The sequence below is a fragment of the Saimiri boliviensis genome, chromosome 18 (genome assembly GCF_048565385.1).
Source record: "Saimiri boliviensis isolate mSaiBol1 chromosome 18, mSaiBol1.pri, whole genome shotgun sequence".
Lineage (NCBI taxonomy): Eukaryota > Metazoa > Chordata > Mammalia > Primates > Cebidae > Saimiri > Saimiri boliviensis.
The window spans coordinates 24,365,359-24,372,689 of record NC_133466.1 but is presented as its reverse complement, the minus strand read 5'-3'; positions in this window follow the sequence as shown (position 1 = coordinate 24,372,689).

The following is a 7,331-nucleotide window of genomic DNA, read 5'->3' as shown; positions in this document are numbered from 1 at the left end:
TTCCTGCTTTAGACTTGGGAGGGTAAATATGTCCAGTAATTTATCCATTTCTTCTAGATTTTCTAGTTTATTTGTGTAGAGGTGTTTATAGTATTCTCTGATGGTAGTTTGTATTTCTGTGAGATCAGTGATGATATCACATTTCTCATTTTTTAATGCGTCTATTTTATTCTTGTCTCTTTTCTTCTTTGTTAGTCTGGCTAGTAGTCTATCTATTTCATTAATCTTTAAAAAAAACAGCTCCTGGATTTGTTGATTTGTTGAGGGGTTTTTTTGTGTCTCTATCTCCTTCAGTTCTGCTCTGACCTTAGTTTCTTGTCTTCTGCTAGTTTTTGAATTTATTTGCTCTTGCCTCTCTACTTCTTCTAATTGTGATGTTAGGGTGTCAATTTTAGATCTTTCCCACTTTCTCTTGTGGGCAGTTAGTGCTATAAATTTCCCTATAAACACTGTTTTAGCTGTGTTCCAGAGATTCTGGTATGTTGTGTCTTTGTTCTCATTGGTTTCAAAGAACTTCTTTATTTCTGCCTTACTTTCGTTATTTACCCAGTAGTCATTCAGAAGCAGGTTGTTCAGTTTCCATATAGTTGTGCAGTTTTGAGTGAGTTTCTTAATTCTGAGTTCTAATTTGATTGCACTGTGGTCTGAGATATTGTCTGTTATGATTTCGTTCTTCTGTATTTGCTAAGGAGTGTTTTACTCTCAATTATGTTGTCAATTTTAGAATAAGTGCTATGTGGTGCTAGGAAGAATGTATACTCTTGTTGATTTGGGGTGGAGAGTTCTGTAGATGTCTGTTAGGTCTGCTTGGTCCAGAGCTGAGTTCAAGTCCTGAATATCTTTGTTAATTTTCTGTCTCATCGATCTAATATTGACAGTGGGGTGCTAAACTCTCCCACTATTATTGTGTTGGAGTCTAAGTCTCTTTGTAGATCATTAAGAACTTACTTTATTAATGTGGGAGCTCCTGTATTGGGTGCATATACATTTAGAATAATTAGCTCTTCTTGTTGCATTGATCCCTTTACCATTATGTAATGACCTTCTTTGTCTCTTTTGATCTTTGTTGGTTTAAAGTCTGTTTTATCAGAGACTAGGATTGCAACTCCTGCTGTTATTTGTTTTCCATTTGCTTGGTAAATATTCCTCCATCACTTTATTTTGAACCTATGAGTGTCTTTGCAGATGAGATGGGTCCCCTGAATACAGCACACCAATGGGTCTTGACCCTTTATCCAATTTGCCAGTCTGTGCTTTTTAATCAGGGCATTTAGCCCATTTACATTTAAGATTAATATTGTTATGTGTGAATTTGATCCTACCATTGTGATGCTAGCTTGTTATTTTGCCCATTAGTTGATGCAGTTTTTTCCTAGCATTGATGGTCTTTACACTTTGGTATGTTTTTGCTGTGGCTGGCACTTGTTGTTCCTTTCCATGTTTAGTGCTTCTTTCAAGAGCCCTTGTAAGGCAGGCCTAGTGGTGACAAAATCTCAGCATTTGCTTGTCTGTAAATGATTTTATTTCTCCTTCACTTATGAAGCTTAGTTTGGCTCGATATGAAATTCTGGGTTGAAAATTATTTTCTTTAAGAATGTTGAATATTGGCCCCCACTCTCTTCTTGTCATTGCAGTATTCTCTGTATTTCCTGAATTTGAATGTTGGCCTGTCTTGCTAGGCTGTGGAAGTTCTCCTGGATAATATCCTGAAGAGTGTTTTCCAACTTGGTTCCATTCTCCCTGTCACTTTCAGGTACACCAATCAAACATAGATTTGGTCTTTTCACATAGTCCCATATTTCTTGTAGGCTTTGTTCATTTCTTTTCATTCTTCTTTTTGTAATCTTTTCTTCATGCTTTATTTCACTAAGTTGATCTTCAGTCTCTGAAATCCTTTCTTCCGCTTGATTGATTTGGCTATTGATACTTGTGTATGCCTCACGAAGTTCTCATGCTATGTTTTTCAGCTCCATCAGGTAATTTATGTTCTTCTCTACTGGTTATTCTATTTAGCAATTTGTCTAATTTTTTTTAAGGTTATTAGCTTCCTTGCATTGGGTTAGAACATGCTCCTTTAGCTTGGAGGAGTTTGTTATTACTCACCTTCTTTATCTACTTCTGTCAGTTCATCAAACTCATTCTCTATCCAGTTGTATTCCCTTGCTGGCAAGGAGTTGTGATCCTCTGAAGAAGAAGAGGCATTGTGGTTTTTTTGAATTTTCAGATATTTTGCACTGGGGTTTCTTCATCTTCATAGATTTATCTACCTTTGGTCTTTGATGTTGGTGACTTTTGGATGGGGTTTCTGTGTGGGTGTCCTTTCTGTTGATGTTGTTCCTTTTTGTTTGTTAGTTTTCCTTCTAATAGGCACTACTGCTGCAGGTCTGCTGAAGTTTGCTGTAGGTCCACTCTAGACCCTGTTTGCCTGGGTATCACCAGTGGAGGCTGCAGAAGAGCAAAGGTTGCTGGCTGTTTCTTCTTCTGTAAGCTTCATCCCAGATGGGCACCTGCCAGATGCCAGCCTGAGCTCTTCTGTATGAAGTGTCTGTTGACCTCTGCTGGGAGGTGTCTCCCAGTCAGGAGGCACGGGAGTCAGAGACCTAATTGAGAAGACAGTCTGTCCCTTGGCAGAGCTCATGCTTGGAGATCCACTGCTCTCTTCAAAACTAGCAGGCAGGAACATTTAAGTCTGCTGAAACTGCACCCACAGCTGCCCCTTCCCCCAGGTGTTGTGTCCCAGGGAGATGGGAGTTTTATCTGTAAGCCCCTGACTCGGGCTGCTGCCTTTTTTTCAGAGATACCCTGCCCAGAGAGGAGGAATCTAGAGAGGCAGTCTGGCTACAGTGGCTTTGCTGAGCTGTGGTGGGCTCTGCCCAGTTTGAACTTCCTGGCAGTTTTCTTTACACTGTAAGGGGAAAACCACTTACTCAAGCCTCAGTAGTGATGGACACCCCTCCCCCCACAAAGCTGGAGCATCCCTGGTTGACTTTAGACTGCTGTGCAGGCAGCGAGAATTTCAAGCCAGTGGATCTTAGCTTGCTGGGCTCTGTGGGGGTGTGATCCACTAAGCTAGACCACTTGGCTCCCTGGTTTCAGCCCTCTTTCCAGGGGAGTGAATGGTTCTGTCTTACTGGCATTCCAGGTGCCACTGGGGTAGGAAAAAAAACTTCAGCTAGCTCAGTGTCTGCTCAAATGGCTCAGTTTTTGTGCTTGAACCCTGGACCTTGGTGGCATAGGCATCTAAGGGAATCTCCTGGTCTGCGAGTTGTGAAGACAATGGGAAAAGCATGGTATCTGGGCCAGAGTGCTCTGTTCCTCATGGCACAGTCCTTCCCTTTGCTAGAGGAGGAAGTTCCCTGACTCTTGCAATTCCTGGTTGAGGCAATGCCCCACCTTGCTTCAACTCGCTCTCTGTGGGCTCCATCTACTGTCTAACCAGTCTCAATGAGATGAGCCAGGTATCTCAGTTGGAAATGCAGAAATCACCCGCCTCCTGTGTTGATCTTGATGGGAGCTGCAGACTGGAGCTGTTCCTATTTGGTCATCTTGCCAGCCATTCCTGTTGTCTGTTTTTTTAAGAGAATCATTTTACACTTTGTTGTTATGAATAGAATGGGGTGCAAAGTCATTGAATTATGGGAGGCATCTCTTTATGTGCCTGCTCTAAAATGGGAGTTTTTATGACCCAAGTATAGATTTATGAATAGGTCTTTGAATGATAGTTGAATAAACAGCACTTTTATAGTCTACTTTTTAAACTAGAAGATCATGTCTCAATAGCAAATTTGAGCTACGATCTGGTTTATTTAATTAATATCACATGACTATTTGAATGTATAATTTCTCCTTTCATACAGATACTCTTTAGCATAAGGGCAGTTTGCAAGGCAAATTTGCTGATGCTTAAAGACCCAAACAAATGTGATAAGTCATAAGAGGTGATAAGAACAGTACATTTTGGCCGGGCGCGGTGGCTCAAGCCTGTAATCCCAGCACTTTGGGAGGCCGAGGCGGGTGGATCACGAGGTCAAGAGATCGAGACCATTCTGGTCAACATAGTGAAACCCCGTCTCTACTAAAAATACAAAAAAATTAGCTGGGCATGGTGGCGTGTGCCTGTAATCCCAGCTACTCAGGAGGCTGAGGCAGGAGAATTGCCTGAACCCAGGAGGCGGAGGTTGCGGTGAGCCGAGATCGCGCCATTGCACTCCAGCCTGGGTAACAAGAGCGAAACTCCGTCTCAAAAAAAAAAAAAAAAAAAAAAAAAAAGAACAGTACATTTTGTTAATAGATACTAGAGTTACTAGAAGTTGGAGCTAGAACTGTTAGCCAGAAGGCCTGCCTCAAATCCCAGCTCCCCCCCTTACAAGAGAATAATTTGGCCAAGTGAGACATCTGCCTCATTTTTGTTTAATAACCTTTCCCCCTGCTGATGCTTCCTCTGCCCACTGAGGCTCTGGCACCACACCCCCAATCTCCCTCTCCCCACTGCCCCCATGGGGTGCCCTCTTCCTCCCACTCTTGATCTGACAGCCTGCATCAGGCCTCCCCACTAACCCCATGCTAGGCCCTCCTGATTTGCTACAGCTCAAATACACCTCACCATGCCCCTGTGAATGACTAACCCTAACCTTGCTTGTTGCACCTGATAACTCTAAGATGGAATTGTTCCAGAAGGGGAAGAAATAGCACAAACTCAATTTTTGGGTTTTCTTAAGGCATTTTGCTGGTGCTATTTCTGGCATCTACCAGTAATAAGATTTTACCTAAGTTGATTGATCAGAACAATTCCATACACCCAGACATGTGGATAAGCTGCAGGCTGCTCACAGGCATGAATTCTTAGTGGTAGTCTGTTTTTCCTGTTCATTAGCACAACAGGGAACCAAGCAGTGGGTAATTGGATGGGTCCTCCCTCTAATAAGCATCAGGTTAGTGGTAATGACTAAGAGGGCTACTTAACTAACAGTTTCAGATCTTGTTCTAAAGTTCTTTGTATCTAACTGGACTTCCATTTCAAATTCATTCAGGTGTGAGATTGGAATTTGGCTTCTTATGAGCTTATCTGCTGTTCCATCTACCTTAGCCTTTTCTTTGGTTCCAGGGTATGGTGCCAAAAAATATATTTCTGCACAAGAGATGCTAGTATGATAAGGGACATATGTGGACTTTTGTACACATTGCTCTGATTTTCTTCTGTTGACTAGAAAAACCACACAGTACCCACAGGCCCTTGAACATATGACTACAATAATATATAACTTCAGCTGCTTTACTTTGAAGAGCCAGTCAGGAGCAGCAGGGTAAGTGATTTTTCCCCCCTAGGTAATCACAATAGATGTGTATAAGCTTTGAAATTTCTTATAAACGAACTTTGCTGAAACTGGTTTTTTGATGTAAAGCAGCATTTGCTATGCAAGTTCTACTGGTATTACTCTTTCCATAGTCTATCTTAGTTGACTTTCAGAATAAAGACATCTAAGATACCTCTGAATTCCCTAGAAAACTTGTGCTGCCTATTCTTTTCCAACAGTGTAGTCCTATCCTGGCTGTAGTCCATCAGAGGGTAGAAAAACAGCTTACAATTCCATTAGAAAGATCTTATGTAATAAAAATAAAAATTAGAAGCCCAGTTGGAAGTGATACCAGGGCATGGGAGCTTTGGAAACAGAATTGGAGGTTTGGAGCTTGTCTTTGCCTACATGTGGGTAACAAGGTATGAATGTTTGGAGGTTTCTTAACTGACTTAGGCCACCTAAGGGTATTAGAGTAGACAAGCAGTTTCTAAAAGGTGCTTTGTAGGTCATGAGGGCCCTGCTGGTCTCTCATAGCTGCCTCAGAGGCTCATTCATGATGGAAGGTTTGGGAAACTGGGGGATTGTCACTAAGAGGAATACAAACGGGACTTTGGTCCAATAATCTCCATTGTCTTTAAAGCAGAACAGCAGGAGCAACTCTGTTTCCTATATATTTCACATTTTTTAATTCTCGAAGGACATTTTTTAAACAAAGACCTCTGCTAAAACAAAACAAAACGAAACCAAATCAAATCAAAGCTACAAGTCTCCTGAAGGTCCCTCTAGTGCTACATTTTTAGTAGTTTCTTATGATATTTATATATCCCACATGCTGGTTCATTTTGTCATTTGAGAAGAGACCAATCTGTGTCCATCTGGGATAGAAATTTATTCTGTACTTTGATGGAAGCAGTGTAGTCCTGCAAGATGTGAGTCTATGTCCCTCAGTATTCGCACAGGTATGAAGATGAGAAGAGATGGAGGCAGCAAAGGAAATGTGGTTTTGCATGTCACTAGCTCAACTCCCCTCTGCATGTTCTTTTAAGCAAGGGAGGTGCCCCGTTGTCTCTGTGGGACAAGGGCAGTGCACTGGGTCCCCACATTTTCCTGGGGCTTTTGTGAGAAGCAGTAGGCAGCAACAATGAAGAGAAACTTAGCAGGAGGCCCAGATGCTGCTTTTTCTAGTTTCAGAGCTATCTGATCAGGACAAAAAGGAAAAAGCTTCTCCACATCAAGATGGCCAGCAACCTAGTTATTTACCCAGTTAGTCTTGGGGAACTCCACAACTCTTCTAATAGCTGGGACTATGTAAACTTTCTCAAGGAAACATGTGCTGTGGGTTCGTGGTAGATGAGATTCAGTAGGCTCCTTCTCTTAAGACGACTTTCCGGATAGATGTCTATGGGGTACAGAGGCAGGAAGCAAGAATAGGAGAGGAACAAATCAAATGTTCAACATTCTAAAACTCTTTAATAATTTATCTAAAATTAGTGGATACTGAATCTATTAGAGGCATGGAATCTTCTACTTTTTGTATAACACTCAGTCTTCAAATAATTTCTGATTGAACACTAGATTAAGAGGAAAAAATAACTCTGCAAATGAAATAACTTGTATTTTTGTTACACAAAGGATTATTCTAAAAAATAATAAGCTGTTCCTCTAAGCTCTCTTAGAACACATGGAAAAATTCAGAATAGTGTAAGAGCCATTGTTACTGTTTGAGATGGAAAAAAAAAAAAAGCAAAAAAAGCAAAACACAAAACAAAACAACAACAACAAAAGAGCCGCTTATGTGCACTTCTTTCTTTGGAGATTGTGATGACCTGAGTAGAGGATTTAGCGTTGTGCTGCTCAGACAACTGTCCAGATAAAATAATGCCAGATCCATGGTTTACAGACTTGTTAAATTCATGGAGTATTAAATTAAAATTGAAATAAAATGGAAAATATGGCTCCCAGTTGTTTGATCAAACACCAGTCTAGGTGTTGCTTTGAAAGTAGTTTTTAGATATGATTAACATTTTAATAAGT